The sequence below is a fragment of the Heloderma suspectum genome, chromosome 5 (assembly GCF_057233095.1).
Source record: "Heloderma suspectum isolate Gila_16-S chromosome 5, 16-S_ref, whole genome shotgun sequence".
NCBI classification, from domain to species: domain Eukaryota; kingdom Metazoa; phylum Chordata; class Lepidosauria; order Squamata; family Helodermatidae; genus Heloderma; species Heloderma suspectum.
In genome coordinates, this window is record NC_139462.1 from 194,964,803 (window position 1) to 194,985,049 (window position 20,247).

Genomic DNA, 20,247 nt, shown 5'->3' on the forward strand with positions numbered 1-20,247 from the left:
AGGGCCAGCACTTCTTGCTGCACCGTTCAGGCACCAGTTCTGGCAGGTATTCTCCCCCACTCCCTTGGTGGTGCCACCTGAAGCAAGTTGTTCCACACAGCTGCATGAGAGGGCCAGTCCTGGTGTAGCCTATGAGCAAATGTGGTATCATAGCTGGAGTGCTAGACTTAGGTGCTACCTAGGATTCAGAGCTGGCTTCAAGGGGAGGCATGGTTGGGCACCTGCATAGGGCCTGCACCCCAGCAGAGGCCTACTGACACGGGGCCTGTGAAGTTGCTCCTCCTCTTCACCATAGCATCCTGCTTGTTCACCTGCCTTTTGCTCTGGCCTGGACAATGGTGATGGTGAAAAGGAGGAGCACTAGATGCCACAGCCTACTTGTTTACTGGCTCTCCGCCTGTCAAAGAAGCAAGTGATAGCAATGACGGGGAAAAAGAGGAGGAGGAGCAATAGCTGGTGACAATGAAGTCAGAAGGTAGACTCACTGAGTGGGCCCATTGAGGGTGTCTTGCCCAAGCTCTCAAAAACCTGGAGCTGGCACTGCTGGGAGTCACATCTCTGTTCAGACATGAAATACACTGAGTGGCACTGGGCATGTCACAGTCTCTTAGCCCAACTTTGCAAGGCTGCACTGTTGGGAGAATCCCATGTACCATTAGAAAACACTGGGCACTATCTAATGGGATACTTATGCCCCCACCGGTTCTGTTGCACAAGCAATTTGTTGTTGTTCAGTCGTGTCCGACTCTTCGTGACCCCATGGACCATAGCACGCCAGGCCTTCCTGTCCTGCGCACTCTCCCGTAGTGTGCTCAGGTTCATATTCATTGCATCGGTGATGCTATCTAGCCATCTCATCCTCTGCCGTCCCCTCCTCCTTTTGCCTTCAGTCTTTCCCAGCATCAGGGTCTTTTCCAGAGAGTTTTCTCTTCGCATTAGGTGGCCAAAATATTGGAGCTTCAGCTTCAGGATCTGTCCTTCCAATGAGCACTCAGGGTTGATTTCCTTTAGGATGGACTGATTTGACCTCCTTGCAGTCCAGGGGACTCGTAAGAGTCTTCTCCAGCACCACAGTTCGAAAGCATCAATTCTTCGGCGCTCAGCCTTCCTTATAGTCCAGCTCTCACAGCCATACATTACTATTGGGAGAACCATAGCTTTGATTAGACGGACCTTTGTTGGCAAGGTGATGTCTCTGCTTCTTACTATGCTGTCTAGGTTTGCCATAGCTTTCCTCCCAAGGAGCAAGCGTCTTTTAATTTCATGGATACAGTCACCGTCTGTGGTGATCTTGGAGCCCAAGAAAGTAAAATCTGTCACTGCTTCCATTTCTTCCCCTTCTATATGCTAGGAAGTGATAGGGCCAGATGCCATGATCTTAGTTTTTTAAATGTTGAGTTTCAAACCAGCTTTTGCACTCTCCTCTTTCAACCTCAACAAGAGGCTCTTGAGATCCTCTTCACTTTCTGCCATTAGGGTGGTATCGTCTGCGTATCGGAGGTTGTTGATAATTCTCCCGGCAATCTTAATTCCGACCTCTGATTCATCCAACCCGGCATTTCTCATGATGTACTCTGCATATAAGTTAAATAAGCAGGGTGACAATATGCAGCCTTGTCGTACTCCTTTCCCAATTTTGAACCACTCGGTTGTTCCATGTCTGGTTCTTACTGTTGCTTCTTGACCCTCGTACAGGTTTCTCAGGAGACAGGTAAGGTGGTCTGGTACCCCCATCACTTTAAGAATTTGCCACAGTTTGTTGTGATCCACACAATCAAAGGCTTTAGCGTAGTCAATGAAGCAGAAATAGACGTTTTTCTGGAATTCTCTTGCTTTCTCCATGATGCAGCGAATGTTGGCGATTTGATCTCTAGTTCCTCTGCCTCTTCGAAACCCAGCTTGTACTTCCGGTAGTTCTCGGTTCGCATACTGCTGAAGCCTAGCTTGTAGGATTTTGAGCATCACCTTGCTGGCATGTGAAATGAGCGCAATTGTGCGGTAGTTTGAACACTCTTTGGAGTTGCCCTTCTTTGGAATTGGAATGTAAACTGACCTTTTCCAGTCTTGCGGCCATTGCTGAGTGTTCCAAATTTGTTGGCATATTGAATGCAGCACTTTAACAGCATCATCTTTTAGGATTTTAAATAGCTCAGCTGGAATACCGTCATCTCCGCTAGCTTTGTTGTTATTAATGCTTCCTAAAGCCCACTTGACTTCACTCTCGAGGATGTCCGGCTCAAGTTCAGTGACCGCACTATCATGGCTATCAAGGACATTACTATCATGGCTATCAAGGACATTAAGATCTTTCCTGTATAGTTCTTCTGTGTATTCTTTCCACCTCTTCTTAATCTCATCTGCTTCTGTGAGGTCCCTGCCTTCTTTGTCCTTTATCATGCCCGTCTTTGCACAAAACGTTCCCTTGAGATCTCCAATTTTCTTGAAGAGATCTCTAGTCTTTCCCATTCTGTTGTTTTCCTCGATTTCCTTGCATTGTTCATTTAAGAAGGCCTTCTTGTCTCTCCTTGCTATTCTCTGGAACTCTGCATTCAGTTGGATATATCTTCCCCTTTCTCCCTTGCTTTTTGCTTCCCTTCTTTCCTCAGCTACTTGTAAAGCCTCATCAGACAGCCACTTTGCTTTCTTGCATTTCTTTTTCTTTGGGATGGATTTCGTTGCTGCCTCCTGAACAATGTTACGGACCTCCGTCCATAGTTCCTCAGGGACTCTGTCTATCAGGTCTAATCCCTGAAATCTATTCCTCACCTCCACTGTATATTCATAAGGGATATGATTTTGGTCATACCTGAATGGTTTAGTGGTTTTCCCTACGTTCTTCAATTTCAGCCAAAATTTTGCAAGAAGCAGCTCATGATCTGAGCCACAGTCAGCTCCAGGTCTTGTTTTTACTGACTGTATGGAGCTTCTGCATCTTTGGCTGCAAAGGACATAATCAATCTGATTTCGATATTGACCATCTGGTGATGTCCATGTGTAGAGTCGCCTCTTGTGCTTTTGGAAAAGAGTGTTTGCTATGATCAGCGTGTTCTCTTGGCAAAACTCTATTAGCTTTTGTCCTGCTTCATTTTGTACACCAAGGCCATGCCTGCCTGTTCTCCCGGTGATTTCTTGACTTCCTACTTTAGCATTCCAGTCCCCTATGATGAAGAGGACATCTTTTTTTGGTGTTAGTTCTAGAAGGTGTTGGAGGACTTCATAGAACCGATCAATCTCAGCTTCTTCGGCATCAGTGGTTGGGGCATAGACTTGAATTACTGTGATGTTGAATGGTTTGCCTTGGATTCGTATTGAGATCATTCTATCATTTTTAAGATTGTACCGCAGTACTGCTTTTCCCACCCTTTTGTTGACTATGAGTGCTACTCCATTTCTTCTAAGGGATTCTTGGCCACAATAGTAGATACGATGGTCACCTGAATTAAATTCGCCCATTCCTGTCCATTTTAGTTTGCTGATTCCCAAGATGTCGATGCTCAGTCTGGCCATCTCATGTTTGACCACCTCCAGCTTACCTTGATTCATTGATCTGACATTCCAGGTTCCTAAACAATATTGTTCTTTACAGCATCAGACTTTCTTTTCACCACCAGACACATCCACAGCTCAGTGTCCTTTCGGCTTTGGCCCAGCCGCTTCACTCTTTCTGGCGCTACTTGGAAATACCCTCTGCTCTTCCCCAGTAGTATATTGGACACCTTCCGACCTGAGGGGCTCATCTTCCGGCGTCATCTCTTTTAGCCTTGTGATACGTTCCATGGGGTTTTCTTGGCACGAATACTGGAGTGGGTTGCCATTTCCTTCTCCAGTGGACCACATTTTGTCAGAACTCTCTGCCATGACCTGTCCGTCTTGGGTGGCCCTGCACGGCATAGCTTATGGCTTCACTGAGTTACGCAAGCCCCTTCGCCACAACAAGGCAGTGATCCATGAAGGGGAAACAAAATGTACCTTTCATATATTGCTCAGTTAACATGTGTTGTGAGGTGCTAGTGAAGTGGCTACTCTGCAAATCTTTGCTAAGGGTACTTGGCCTTGGAGACCTGCTGTGGTGGTAGCTGATCTTACTCAGGAGCTAGCATTCCCTAGCTATACAAGCCCACTTTACAAGAGTCACCTGGGACACTCTTGTCTCTAATGATGATTGACAGGATGACACAAAGAGAGCCATGTTTTGATGGGGGGGGGGAAAGTCCTACAACTCCCAGCATTCCCCAGCCAGTATGGCTGGCTGGTGAATGCTGCAAGTTGTAGGATGTTTTTCTGCCTAAACATTCATAGGATTACAACCTAAGAGGACTAAGTGAGGCCTAGAGAGAAGTGAAGTCCCTGCAACCATCATGTTTATGGCACTCTTTCCCTATGGTGTGAACAGGATGTGCACTATGTATGCCTGCTTTTAGTGAAAGAGTCCACTATGGAGACAAAATAAAGGTCTTATTAAGAACAAACATAGAAATGTTCTTACCTTGAATGTCTGTTCTCTGAAACTCTCAGAGGGCACTTAACATCCTTATGATGGTGCCTCCCTCGGTGCAGATAAGCAACATCCATCTTCCTTGCTTTCTCAAGGGGAGGCAACCCCCTGGCCTCCCAGACTGGACTGGAGGAGCAGAGGTAGGCCCTACCACCCCGAACTGTAACACTACAAACCACAGGAATACAAACTACACCAATGGGTGATACAATCTGCTTCCTCAGCTCCCTGAATTTGGATTTCAGCTACTTTTAATTCAATTTTTGTTTTTTCAGTATTTTCATGCCTTGTTTTTGTTTTGTACTGGTGTTTTCTGATATCAAGTCTGGGCGACATGCCAGACCTAACTGCATCACATTCTATTGCTTCTTCCTTCTCTCTCTCTCTCTCTCTCTCTCCCTTTTTCTTTTTCTATTCTCCCCTCCTCCTTTTTTTGCATATGTATAACCATGTATATATAATTTGTGTTCCTGAGTGTGTCTATTTACATATTTTGATTAAACATAGGTTATATGTAATTATCACATTAAACTTCGTTTAATAAAGTTGTGTGTGTGTGTGTGTGTGTCTATATATATCTCCAGATAAAATACTACTTTAAATACACGTTTGTTTTTTATTCTTCTTCTTCTTATCATCATCATCATTATTTCTTGCTGGTTAAATTTGCTTGTTTGTAATCTTGCTCTGTGTATGTATTCAATATGCAGGAGGAACCTAGTTGAGTACTGCGGTTCCACGTCGGTCCAAACAGAAGACAAAAGCTTTTATTTTTTGTTTTTCTTAAGGTTTTTTGTTTTGTTAGGGGTTTTTTTTGGCACTTTTTCTTTTTGGTATTAGACAAAAGATGTGGGCACAAATTGGATTATTTGATTTTTATTTTGGGTTTTTTATTTTCAATTGTTGTTTATATTTTTGAATAATTTAAAAGCTTTTCTCAGTTTCTATGCAATAAGAACTATTCTAATGATGTTTGAAATAGCCCTAAATGTAAAATAAGGATGTATTTGTCATACCACTTATGTTATATAAATTTAGTTATTTTTTATAAATCTGGGAAGTTGTGAGTGGGCAGAGCGGCAAATAATTTGCTGTTGATTTTTCAGTGCTTAACGTGACTTCATGGAGTGTCAAAGGGCTGCAAAATGTAAACAAGCAGAAAAAAAGTTCTTTCTAAGTTAAAAGAGCTTAATTTTGATATGACTCCCCCCACCCCCCAAGAAACCCATTTGATGACTGTAGATGGACAGATGATGCGAAAGGACTGGGTTGGTGAGGCTTATGTTACAGATACTTCATCACGGTGTAAAGGGGTTTTGATTTTGATTCATAAGCGACTTTCTATTTCAGTTCAACAGGTGATTCTTGATACTGAGGAGAGTTTTTTGATTCTGGTAGGGAATTTAATATGGGTAAATTAATTGCTATGATCAATGTATATGGGCCAAATATTGATTCTCCAGCTATGTTTCATGATTATTTTGCTAAACTGATTGATATTGCTTATGATTATTTGATTGTGGGTGGTAACTTTAATGAGGTCTTAGATCCTTTGTTAGATAGGAGTACACCTTCTCCTAAGATCCAATCTGCTGTGAGACTGGCACTCCAGGCTTCCATGATGGAATACAGTTTAATTGATGCTTGGTGAATTTTACATCTTGCCAACAGCGAGTATATTTTATTTCACCAGTTCACCAGAATTGCTTTAGATTAGACTATTTTTTTTTATCTCTACATCTTCAGTACGTCAAATTTAAGACTGAAGGATTGACACATTGGTAGTGTCAGATCATGCCCCAGTATGTTTGGAACTGCAATTTTCTGACACACCTAAGACCCCCAGTCTTTGGCGCTTTAATGTTTCCCTTCTCAATGATGAGAAGTTTAAAACTCAGATGTTAGCTGAACAGAGTATTTTAATACTAATGAGGGTATGGCGGGTTTGTGTGCCTTTGAGTGGGAGGCCAGTAAATCTTTTATAAGGGCTGAATTATTTCTTACAATTCTTACAAAAAAAACAACTTCAAAAACACAACAGATGTTTTTAAATAAGAAGCTGAAATCTCCACACTGCACAACTTTATCAAGAGTTGCAGAAAACGAAGCATGAGCTGAATAATATTCTTTCACAGCAGGTGGAATTTGCTCTGACTTGTTTATGACAGAAATATTGGGAAAATGGTGAACATCCTAGTCAGATCCTTGCACATTGTCTTAAACAGCACCAACATTAAAATGTCATTTCAGCTATTAAAGATGAGACTGGCAAAGTATATACTTCTCCTATAGATATAAACTCACAATTTTTAAAGTTTTATTCTAATCTTTACAGTACTGGTAGCACAATATCAGAGCAAGATATGGATGCTTTTTTTTTCTTGGATTAATCTTCCATGCTCAGATTCTTCACAACAACATCTCCTTTTAGCTCCTCTGCATTTAGAGGAAATATGAATGCAATTATGAAAATGAACACTGGAAAATCACCTGGTCTGGATGGATTCCCAATTGAGTGGTATAAAACATTTTCCAGTTTTTTAGCATCGAAGTTGCACTACCTCTATAACCATATTTTTGAGGCAGGCTCCCTTTCATAATCGTTAAATCACTTACAGTACCGTGATTCCTAAGCCTGGCAAGGATCAAAACTATTGTGCTAACTATTGACCTATATCATTAATTAATGTAGATATCAAAATATGAACAGCAATCTTGTCCTATATATTGCAACAAGTTATGGCCACATTGGTTAGACCAGAACAGGTGGGATTTATAAAAATAGACAGGGGGCTAATAATCTTAGATTAGTTGTCGATCTAGTTGTTTTAAACTCTGAAAGGACTGACCAGGCGGCCATCATTTCCTTGGATGCAGAAAAGGCCTTTGATAAAATTAATTGGAAATTTATTTTTACTACATTGACCAATTTTGGTTTGCCTATAGAATTTTTGAAATGGGTTCAAATTTTATACTCAGCTGTAATAGCAAGAGTAATGACTAACGGTTTATTTTGGGGGGGGGTGTTACCTGGGCAGGGCACTAGACAAGGTTGTCCACTTTCCCCATTGATATTCAACTTATGCTTGGATCCCCTGGCATGTGCTATTAGACAAAATAGCAGTATTCATGGATTTGTCCATTTTGGCTTAGAATTTAAAATTAGCCTTTATGCTGATGATCTTTTGTTGTTTATTTTGAAACTCCAATCATCGATTCCAGCTTTGATGGAATTGATTAATACTTTTGGTGAATTGTCCAGTTATTCAATTAATTGGTAAAAGTCAGAAATAATGCTGATTGGAGATAGGGTATACTCTAGTGTATTAGCCAACTGGCAATTTCGACAGTGCCCAGAGTCTATTACTTATTTGGTAATAATTATCTCTAGAGAGATATCTCACATTTTTAGTTTAAATTTAAATAAATTGATTGATTATATTTCACAAGATATATTTAGACAGGCATCTTTAAAGTTGAGTTTATGGGGTAAAGTTAATACATTTAAGATGAATACTATACCTCGAATTATTTGTTATACGTGGGATCCCCATAGTTATACCTGGCAAGTATTTCCAAAAACATAATGCTTTGTTGGGGGGTGGGGTCCTTTCCACCAAGAATATCATTGAAAAGGATTCAACTTCCAATTAATGAAGGTGGGTTCGGTTTTCTGGATCTTGCTACAAACTATCGGGCTTATTTGCTGACCTGTTCTAAATTTTGATCATTTCCACTCAGATTTGATTTTCCACCTTGGACAGTGTTGGAATCTTCTTATCAGGAGCCTCTCTCCAAAAGGATGGCATTAAGTTCTCGGCATATTAAGGCAGATAGAGCTCCTCCCACAATCTTGACAGTTAGAGATGTGTGGCGTATAATGTCATGCCAATTACAGTTTGACCCATTTTCCCATGCTAAATTGACTTTATGGAGAAATCCAGATTTAAGAATTGGAAAGAAAATGGTTTTGTGGTGGACCTGGACAGATAAAATGATCTTTGTTGTTGTTGTTGTTCAGTCGTTCAGTCGTGTCCGACTCTTCGTGACCCCATGGACCATAGCACACCAGGCCTTCCTGTCCTGCGTTCTCTACTGGAGCATGCTCAAGTTCATATTCATTGCATCGGTGATGCTATCTAGCCATCTCATCCTCTGCCGTCCCCTTCTCCTTTTGCCTTCAGTCTTTCCCAGCATCAGGGTCTTTTCCAGAGAGTTTTCTCTTCGCATTAGGTGGCCAAAATATTGGAGCTTCAGCTTCAGGATCTGTCCTTCCAATGAGCACTCAGGGTTGATTTCCTTTAGTATGGACTGATTTGACCTCCTTGCTGTCCAGGGGACTCGTAAGAGTCTTCTCCAGCACCACAGTTCAAAAGCATCAATTCTTCAGCGCTCAGCCTTCCTTATAGTCCAGCTCTCACAGCCATACATTACTACTGGGAAAACCATAGCTTTGATTAGATGAATCAAAGGTGATGTCTCTGCTTCTTACTATGCTGTCTAGGTTGGCCATAGCTTTCCTCCCAAGGAGCAAGCGTCTTTTAATTTCATGGCTACAGTCACCGTCTGCGGTGATCTTGGAGCCCAAGAAAGTAAAATCTGTCACTGCTTCCATTTCTTCCCCTTCTATATGCCAGGAAGTGATGGGGCCAGATGCCATGATCTTTGTTTTTTTAATGTTGAGTTTCAAACCAGCTTTTGCACTCTCCTCTTTCACCCTCAACAAGAGGCTCTTGAGATCCTCTTCATTTTCTGCCATTAGGGTGGTATCGTCTTCATATCGGAGGTTGTTGATAATTCTCCCAGCAATCTTAATTCCGACCTCTGATTCATCCAACCCGGCATTTCTCATGATGTACTCTGCATATAAGTTAAATAAGCAGGGTGACAATATGCAGCCTTGTCGTACTCCTTTCCCAATTTTGAACCACTCGGTTGTTCCATGTCTGGTTCTTACTGTTGCTTCTTGACCCTCGTACAGGTTTCTCAGGAGACAGGTAAGGTGGTCTGGTACTCCCATCACTTTCAGAATTTGCCACAGTTTGTTTTGATCCACACAATCAAAGGCTTTAGCGTAGTCAATGAAGCAGAAATAGACGTTTTTTTGGAATTCTCTTGCTTTCTCCATGATGCAGCGAATGTTGGCGATTTGATCTCTAGTTCCTCTGCCTCTTCGAAACCCAGCTTGTACTTCTGGTAGTTCTCGGTTCGCATACTGCTGAAGCCTAGCTTGTAGCATTTTGAGCATCACCTTGCTGGCATGTGAAATGAGCGCAATTGTGCGGTAGTTTGAACACTCTTTGGCATTGCCCTTCTTTGGAATTGGAATGTAAACTGACCTTTTCCAGTCTTGCGGCCATTGCTGAGTGTTCCAAATTTGTTGGCATATTGAATGCAGCACTTTAACAGCATCATCTTTTAGGATTTTAAATAGCTCAGCTGGAATACTGTCATCTCCACTAGCTTTGTTGTTAGTAATGCTTCCTAAGGCCCACTTGACTTCACTCTCTAGGATGTCCGGCTCAAGTTCAGTGACCGCACTATCATGGCTATCAGGGACATTCAGATCTTTCCTGTATAGTTCTTCTGTGTATTCTTGCCACCTCTTCTTAATCTCATCTGCTTCTGTTAGGTCCCTGCCTTCTTTGTCCTTTATCATGCCAGTCTTTGCACAAAACGTTCCCTTGAGATCTCCAATTTTCTTGAAGAGATCTCTAGTCTTTCCCATTCTGTTGTTTTCCTCGATTTCTTTGCATTGTTCATTTAAGAAGGCCTTCTTGTCTCTCCTTGCTATTCTCTGGAACTCTGCATTCAGTTGGATATATCTTCCCCTTTCTCCCTTGCTTTTCGCTTCCCTTCTTTCCTCAGCTACTTGTAAAGCCTCATCAGACAGCCACCTGGCTTTCTTGCATTTCTTTTTCTTTGGGATGGATTGAGTTGCTGCCTCCTGAACAATGTTACGGACCTCCGTCCATAGTTCTTCAGGCACTCTGTCTATCAGGTCTAATCCCTGAAATCTATTCCTCACCTCCACTGTGTATTCATAAGGGATATGATTGAGGTCATACCTGAATGGTTTAGTGGTTTTCCCTATGTTCTTCAATCTCAGCCAAAATTTTGCAACAAGAAGCTCATGATCTGAGCTACAGTCAGCTCCAGGTCTTGTTTTTACTGACTGTATAGAGCTTCTCCATCTTTGGCTGCAAAGGACATAATCAATCTGATTTCGATATTGACCATCTGGTGATGTCCATGTGTAGAGTCGTCTCTTGTGCTGTTGGAAAAGAGTGTTTGCTATGATCAGCGTGTTCTCTTGGCAAAACTCTATGAGCCTTTGTCCTGCTTCATTTTGTACACCAAGGCCATGCTTGCCTTTTATCCCGGTGATTTCTTGACTTCCTACTTTAGCATTCCAATCTCCTATGATGAAGAGGACATCTTTTTTTGGTGTTAGTTCTAGAAGGTGTTGTAGGTCTTCATAGAACCGATCAACCTCAGCTTGTTCGGCATCAGTGGTTGGGGCATAGACTTGAATTACTGTGATGTTGAATGGTTTGCCTTGGATTCGTACTGAGATCATTCTATCATTTTTGAGATTGTACCCAGTACTGCTTTTCCCACCCTTTTGTTGACTATGAGTGATACTCCATTTCTTCTAAGGGATTCTTGCCCACAATAGTAGATATGATGGTCACCTGAATTAAATTCGCCCATGCCTGTCCATTTTAGTTCACTGATTCCCAAGATGTCGATGTTCAATCTGGCCATCTCATGTTTGACCACCTCCAACTCACCTTGATTCATTGATCTGACATTCCAGGTTCCTAAACAATATTGTTCTTTACAGCATCGGATTTTCTTTTCACCACCAGACACATCCACAGCTCAGTGTCCTTTCGGCTTTGGCCCAGCCGCTTCACTCTTTCTGGCGCTACTTGGAAATACCCTCTGCTCTTCCCCAGTAGTATATTGGACACCTTCCGACCTGAGGGGCTCATCTTCCGGTGTCGTCTCTTTTAGCCTTGTGTTACGTTCCATGGGGTTTTCTTGGCAAGAATACTGGAGTGGGTTGCCATTTCCTTCTCCAGTGGACCACATTTTGTCAGAACTCTCTGCCATGACCTGTCCGTCTTGGGTGGCCCTGCACGGCATAGCTTATGGCTTCACTGAGTTACACAAGCCCCGTCGCCACAACAAGGCAGTTATTGGGTGCTGATAATGAGTTTTTGCTATTTTCAGCTTTGCAAGATAAATTTGATTTGCCTGCTTACAGCAAGTAAGAATGTCAGTATTTGCAGTTGAAACATTTGTTAGTATCTAGATTTGGTCTTGCTGCTTTTACTGTCTTGGAGTCTCCTTTGCTATTGGAAACACTTATTGAAGCTGACCGGATAAATCAACCCATGATTCATGTTTATAAATACTTCTTATCCATGAATAAATATGATATATGTTGTCTACAGTGGGAATGGAACAGGGAATTGGTGTCCTATTTTGTCTAATCAATGGACCACCATTTTGGCGTCTGTATCGGATATCTCTATGGATCTTCGGTTATGCCTCATTCAGCAAAAACCTTTGTTCCGGGTCTATTGGACACCACAACGTCTTTTAATAAAGGTTTGTCAAACTTGGCTAATTGTTGGAGGTGTAATGCAGTTAACGCTTCTCTTATTCACGTTTTGGAAATGCCCAATAGTTGCGTATTATATGGATAAATTTTGTATTGGAAAGCTCTTTGATATTTACTGATGTAAAGGTTCTCTTAAATTACTTACCTGCTTTTTGGAATGTAACACATAGTCAGCATAAATGGACCTTTCGTGCTCTTTTGGTTGCTAAAAGACTGATAAGATACTGGAAGGATAAAAGCTTACCGCCTATAATGCAGTGGATTGAAGACTTAATGCTAGCAACATTTGAAAGAGTGGTATATAGGTGTAACTTGAAAATAGACTTATATTTGGATATCTGGTCTGCTTTTACTGAAGCTTATGTGTAACTTATTTTCTCTCTCTCTTTTCTCCCTAGAATATTGTAATATTTGGAATGGAGGATTTTAGAATATGTTATGTTTCAATTTTTTTGTTTTGTTATGTTTTTGTTTTGTTAAAACTCACAATAAAAAGTTGATTTAAAAAAACAAGCTGTTGCGGCTTGTGTGATAGTGTTTGCTGTTAAGAGTACTTTGTCTTCTGCACCACTCCATGGTAAGGTGTTTCAAGTGGCATAACATAAAATAGCCCGGCTGTTTTCCAGGAAAGGGCAGGCCACTTTTCACCCCTCACGAAGACTCTTAAAAAAAAAAAAAAAAAGCTTAGGCAAGGGGAAAGGTTAGCCAAGGGGCTGCTGGGAGTTGTAGGGCTTCTTTCTGTCTAAACATGTATAGGATTGCACGCTTAGTCATATAAGACAGCTTTTGAACTGAGCTCCAGTCCTAGAGCTGTCAGAAACTTCTAGTCTTCAGTTCAGCTCTAGTCCCAGAATGCACACAGGTAACCCCTATTTTTTTTATTTCAAGAGCTGGAAATCCTATCTGAGATTACCTGCAACATTCCGTTGCCTCTATGTGCCACCCAGCAAACACAAGGTAACCCTTCCTCTGACAATAACTGGAGTAAATGGGAACCTATCCCTGTCCTTTAATAGAATGTTTTGCTTTGGGTGGGCAGCACTTGGATCATAATTGCATAAACAGTTGTTCCCATTAAAATGGCAACATATATATCCAATCTTTTGGGTCTTGAGGCATAATTTCCATTCATTCTGTGGCTGTCTGTGGTGGGGGAACAAGGATATAGCAAGTGCAGCATTTTGAGCACTCTTCACCTATTGTTTTGGCAGCTGTTTTTTTTCTACCTCCTGAAAGCAGGAAGTACTTTCCACCACTGCTAAGCCACATATTTTGCTTTTAATGCCTATTTCTGGGACATGAGAAAAGGAAAAAATGATTAAGTTTGATATGTTAGGTGTGAGCCTAACACCTTAACTGGTGGTTCAGGTAGAGTACAGCATAAGCCCTGTTCTACTTTACCTGACAGGGATTAAATCTGGATGAGGAGAAGCATCTCTATTTCCTATCACAATGTTAATGGTCCTGGCTCTTGAATGAGGAAGAGGAGTTCTGAAGTCAACTTCTGTCCTCCCCAGCCCAAGATACAATATTCCCCTTTGAAAAACCAAGACGAGTATCAATTTTGCCTGTCCCGAATAACCACCATTTGCTCTCTCTCTCTCTCTCTCTCTCTCTCTCTCCAGAAATAGCACAGTGCTTAGGAAGTGTGTGCTCTACTTGCCCAGCAGCCACCTCTGGGAAGAACGACTGTGGGACTGTTAGTGTGCTCTTAGCTATTGTGCTTGACTCTCTCAGCATGACTCACTGCAGACAATATATAACACTACTCACAAGGGGAATGAACAGTAAATACTAGGCCCTGGATTTTTTTTAAAAAATAAAAAAGACCTGTCAGTTGTTTCCTGATTTGTATCTTTTATCCTTCTTGCTCTTGTGCAGTATAAGCTCCTCAAAGCTAATGCCCATAACACCACCCCCCACTGGTAGCAGCAGGCTGTTTTGCCGCTGTAGGGTTTGCACTGCTAAGATTTACAATGATGGCCATTATTCTGAAAAGCTGCACATTAACCTAGTGGCACAAGGTTGCTCAAACACCTTCCCTCTGGTTTTACTTTTCTCTGGGGAGCAGCAAAGCTATTATAGCAAAAACTTCTTCCTTGGTGGTAGCAGCCAAGCTGACTTGGGGAAGAATTGGGAAAAATTATTAGCTAAGAAGCAACTTAAAACAGGGGTAATGTCCACTTGACCAAATATTGTTTTGAAGCCTGTTAGGGTTTGCCCACCCTCACTGATAGCACTTTGATTTGATGTAAAAATAAGTTTGCCTTGAGTTGGTTGTATTTTGTCTTCTATCTTAATACAATATAGCCTCAGAGAATTGAACAAACAGGTCATTTCCTATAGTCATGCCTTCTCACTTCAAGATGTCATAGCTACCACCAGTTCAAACCCAGAGGGAATGAACAAATCATGATATTGTACTGAAATGTGTGCATTTAAACTAAGTTTCTCAATAAAGCCAATGGTACTTGTTGAAATGTCTTAAACACGTTTCTGTTTTTCATACATTATATGTTCTTCAAACATTTTAAAGTTCTGAGTTATACTATGAATTGTACATAAAAACACCAAGGAGCGTAGAAATCCTGTTACACTTTATTAAATATCATATTACATGAAAACAGTTAACACCTGACAAACCATTACATCTTTCATATACAGACAAATTACACGTTGAAAACAATGTAACATTTATTTAACCATACTGCTTACTAAGTTGTCATTCTAAAGTGTGTAGCTATATGTATGTATACATATTTAATATCAACGTTGTTTGAGTACCAAACCCCTGTTAAAAAGAGCACCTTTTTGTGCTTCATATAAAGAATCCCAGCAAGGGAAGATTTTGTATGCAGCACTGCAGAAGTGCAGTTTTGGGGGAAGTGGGATTAGGGAATTTCTTAGTGCATCATTTCAATTTTTGCTTTTAAGAATATTGCAAGGCAACAACATACATGATTACCTGCATGCCTTTATGTCAAGAGAGAAGGCCATGGTTATCGTCAACAATGGAACATAATTTTATTTATATGGTGTCCATATTCAGCATCAATCTGTACAGTCTAAATGCCATTTATCATATTAGATTATAAAACCAGTAATATTGTTTTGTATGAAGCACACTCCATAGACACCACACGTGCAATTGTGGGTTGGTGTGTGCACATTAAAAATATCATACTCAAGGTCTATTCCCCTCCCTGCTGAGAGGAATGAGGTTTGTCCTAAGTTAAACCAGAATGAATAGGAAATGTCTATGCAAAGCTCTTCTACTCATCAAAAGGAAGACTTGTCCCCAAGTCTCTCCAGCCACTGTGTATTAACATTTCCTGTGCTGCTATACCACCTTATTCTTAAAATAACTCAGAAGATACTATGTAGTCAAGAAATGGCAATACGATTACAAGGCCCAGGTGTTCTGCATGTTTGGTAGGGTTGCTCTGAAGGAGTCAACCACTGAAGCAAAATGCTACCATCTCCTGATTTAACTTATTAAGTTATGGAAAATTTATCTACAGATAATTTCTATTACAATCCCTCTGTATCTCATTTTTCACTGCAAGATGACAACTCTATCTCCTTACAGCTTCAGAATCATCTCCCCTCTATTCATAGGTAAGACCACTAAAACAAGTAGCAGCATATTTAGGGGAATTGTAAGGATAAGGAAAACGGTCTCACTTCTATTACCGACCACATAGGCCCAATGCATACATTATCAAAGCAGCATGGTTGCTGCTTTCTCCCTACCTATACACTCTATTGCTCTTTGACGATTCTGGTAGCATTTGAAGGATAGAATCATGTGGAATGGATGGATCACATAGATAGTATTTATGCCTACCCACGTGGGACTAACCAGACTCCATGTAGTTAATCAGTCAAATCTTATTGGAAAGGTATGGGAACCATGTTGCTTTAGTAACATAGGGATCAGGCCACAATTACTGATGTATACATGGAAAACTGAGGATATGAATTGTGCAATTTCAAGTACCTAGAAGGAGGACAGGGATTGTACCAAGTCTTAGCTCTTGTTGCAATATTGAAAGGCTCAGAGCAGCTTCAGGCATTACATAACAAGGGGAAAACAGGAAGTGCAGGTGACATAGCTACTTGTTTTTTTAGGGCTTCATTGTGTGCAAAGTTTAACATTCCCATCTCCTGCTGCAGTCCAGTTCAGATGCAAAGAGACTTTGTGCAGCGGACGATGGAGGTAATTGCAAAATGTAAACTCCCATGTTACGTAGTGTTCAAAGCCATCCTGAATTGCCTTTATATCTCCAAAACAGAGTTCTGGGAATTACTGGTTTTGTATGAGTGACTCTTAAGGGAATAATTAGAGGGGTAAAATGGCCATGCAGAGAGCTATGAAAACATTAACCAACCTTGGGATTCAGCAGGCATTCAGAAACATTTAGGACGTTGGAATATATTTTGGGGTAAAGTCTATGTAGTTTTGCACTGTGCTCTGAAAAGGGGTGCTGGATTGTTTAATCACTACTCTCTAAGTTGTGGACTTGTATAGATAGCTATAGTGCACTGGATTTTTCTTCCAGTCAGCCTGATGATGTGGATCCAGGTGATCATCCTGCACAACATCAGGCCATCTTTCATAAATCACGTTATTGCAGTGTTCTACTTACATTCCAAGGATAATTATCCTCTCTCCCCCCAAAACAAAACCACCACTACTCAGCTGGCTTAAATTTACCCACCTGAACTACATGAAGTTCTACTGGAATCTCATCACCTTAAAGAAAACTCAACAGTAACTTCTTTAATACCCAACAGTAATTTCCCTTCTCATGCATGCTTTTGGAATGATTTCTATGAAGGGATACAAGTAGACAATGACATTGGAATTAAAATCTACATGGAACCACATGAGTTCTACAGGAAACATCTGAGAGAAATGTAGTATTCTGATCACAGAAAATCTGTGTGGATTTTAGATTCTTACAGTTTTATGCATGTAATCCTCCATGGAAAATCATTCTAAAAACCTTCCCCATCTGGTGAACTCTAAAACACCCACCTTATTTCTTCACTCTACACAGTAAACCACCTTGGCTGTGCCAACCTCTTTGGGTGGAACAGGGTCATATTTGTGCTGTGGGAGAGGGTGCAGTTGGGACTCTTTGCCCCAGAAGCAAGGGAAGGTGGGGCCAATGGATGCTGATGCTTTCCATTTGGGGCTGGGCTGAATGAAGAGGGTGCCCTTCCAATAAAGAGGCCTGTGGCTTAAACAGCTGTAGCTCTCATTTGGGTTGTATGTGGAAGAAGAAAATGGAAATGTTAGTGAATATGTGCTAAGAAAAGATAGGATTTTCCTGGCCACCGCACCCTTCCCCTGTTCCTACACCAAGACTCTTAGATTGAAAATATGTATTTGGAGCGATATGTTTGGAGTGGGAACTGACTCTCTGAGAGCTGATAACTAGGATATTATTGGCCAATATGTTCAATGGCATCAATGGCTATTTTTAAAAATAAGTCTCAACGGCACACACTCACACACACACATTCACAAAACTTAAACAGAAGCCCTGAATGTTTGATTCATTGTGGATAGTAAGGTGCTTGGTATTTAGTCCATGGAAGGGAGCACTTTAGTGGAATTACTCTCTACATCAAACCATCAGATGTTTCAACGAGGAGCGTAATTGCCTCCCTCCCTGCTTAAGCTGCCAAAGTAAGAGATTTACAGGATCTACCCTCATTTTCTTAATTGAAACCTTTGTTACATTTTCAAAGATTCCTCACATTTTTGCAAGCACTGAGACTTTTTTAAAGAGACCCTCATCTTGAAACATCCAACTGAATAAATGACCTAATTTGACAAAGAAGATCACATATGAAAGGTTGAGTATGAAACTCAAAACAAATCATAGTTAAGGCATTTGTGTTATGTTCAAACTGTTCCATCAGATTTTCTGATTATCCGTTTCTACGGATATAAAATATCAATTCAAGATATTTAAACAAAGTTTAAAAAGTACTTAGTAAAACTGTCCTGGCCAGAATGGAGATACATGTTTCAATTCTTGTATAACTACTGGGAAGATATCACAGCAGAATAAGATTTACCATTGTTTTCTTATACTAAAAATAAGTTTTCTGCAAAATCAAATATTAGCCAAATCCAAGCATTATAAAGCCATTGGTTTAAGACAGAAACTATAGAATGGGTCTATATCCCTGTTTCTCTCCTTTCTCTAACAAAACATTAGATGCTGTAATCAAGGTGTTACAAAAATAGATGTGTTTTTAGGCAGCTGATGTACTAAGGAGGCAATGCAGTTTTCTGTGTTGAATAAAATGATTGAGAAATCCCCACCGTAAGCATGTCTAACTCATTCCTGGGATTTGCAACATTCCCCATCTCCTAGAATTCAAGTGTTATTAATCATATTAGGGATGGTGTGTGGCAGGCAAAAGCAGCCAGTTCTTAAGACTCCCATAGGTTCTATCTTCCCTCCTCCCTCAAAAGGTGGCAAATAGAAGTCCCTTCTTAATTCACAATTGCATCTATCTTTAAAAATTTGAACAATTATTGGGGAAAAGCCTATTTGAAGATGCCTATTTGAGGTGTCATTATTCAATCATATTTGAACATCATAGAAAAATAACTGGAAAGATGCTTTGGTTTGGAAGAGCAAATATTTGGAATTTGGATGACTATTCAAAACTAGTTTTTTTAATGGCTCGTTCAGCAACTAGAGTTTCTACACCATAGTGCTTATCCTAATGTAAACTCATTTCTCCTTCATCTTCTCTAATTTCCTTCTTATAAAATATTTTTGAACTAAGCTACATGAAAAAATAAAAATGGAACCACAAAAAAAAGCAAAAGTCCCTTTTTCTAAAAAGGGTGTAGAATATTTGAGTACTCAATACTATCATATTTCACCATCGCAGGTCTGTTTTGAAATCTGCCAGTTATGCCACATAGACAGAATACCCAAATTCAGAGTTTCTAACGAAGATGCACTTATTGCCATTGTTAAAGAATGGAACATGGTATTTTCTAGCAGTAAGAAATGGACATAGTTGTAAGATACTGATGGTGTCACAACCAACCTTCAAGCTTTACTCTAGCTTAAAATATATTTCTGACAAATTGCAAAATGTGTGAAACCTCTCAATGAACACACCAGTTGTTTTATGTCATGACTGGCTTTTATCTACAGACATTATTGAGGAAGTGTGTGAACACCTAACGTGTTATCTTATTGTATTAAAGACACTGCTGGTGAAAGCATCAACATCTTCACGAGGGTGGTGTGCTGCAATGGAAAAATAAAATAAAATCAAACACAGAAGGCTGAGAGGAAAGAACATGCCACATATCAGTAATAAAAAATGTAATCTTCACAGAGGTCTCTGAAATCACAAAGTATCAAATGCGTGCAAGGTTTTAAATAAACTAAGAGGGGAAGGGGAACAAGATCTTGCCAGCATCATTTTTCTTGTGACAGAAATCCACCACTGAGAAAGGAAACAGGGCCATGGTGTCTTCATGGTGTTGGCTCTCTCATTAGGGTTTGTTTCTCTCCTCTAGTCTGGTGAACTTAATTCCTATAAGGAAACAATAGAAATTACAGTAAAGGTTATAATGAGAAATACTTTATAATTTTGAGACCCAATATTGGTAAACAATGCTATTCTTATTCTCTATTTTCATTCTAACCAAAGTAATCAAACCCAAAACACATTTAGCCCTAAGGAGATATTAAGAGCAGGCTTCAGGTTTTCATGGTCTTCTCTAACCACCAAGGTCCATTCCCAACTTCTCTCCTGGGGAATATATAATTTGAATAGTGCTCTAGAAGTGGTCTTTAAAATCAATATATCTTTACTGAATTATTATACTCACATCACAATACCATTTTGTAATTTGGTGCAACATCAGTCATTTTTCACATAATCAAAAAAAAAAGTGTCTCAATTCTCAGTGAAATACAGATGCCTATATGCAGAATGTGAAGGCCTCCAAAGAAATCTCCTGCTTATTTGTTTATTATTTATTGTATATTGTCTGTTCATAGCACAAATCCTTACATATGTTCTTTTAGGCTCTCTCAAGAACCGCCTTCTCCATGTTTTCCATCCT

At 40.3% G+C, this 20,247-nt stretch overlaps 1 protein-coding gene across 1 annotated transcript in view; it reads right to left on the reverse strand.

Moving 5' to 3' along the window:
* Positions 1-19,298: 19,298 nt before the first annotated feature.
* The window catches only part of CDK14 (cyclin dependent kinase 14), a 389,160-nt gene continuing 388,211 nt past the window's right edge, over positions 19,299-20,247 (reverse strand). Inside the window, exon 15 of the mRNA XM_084858927.1 lies at positions 19,299-19,712. The gene's annotated coding sequence lies outside the window, so the exon portion shown is untranslated. The remainder of the gene's footprint in view (positions 19,713-20,247) is intronic.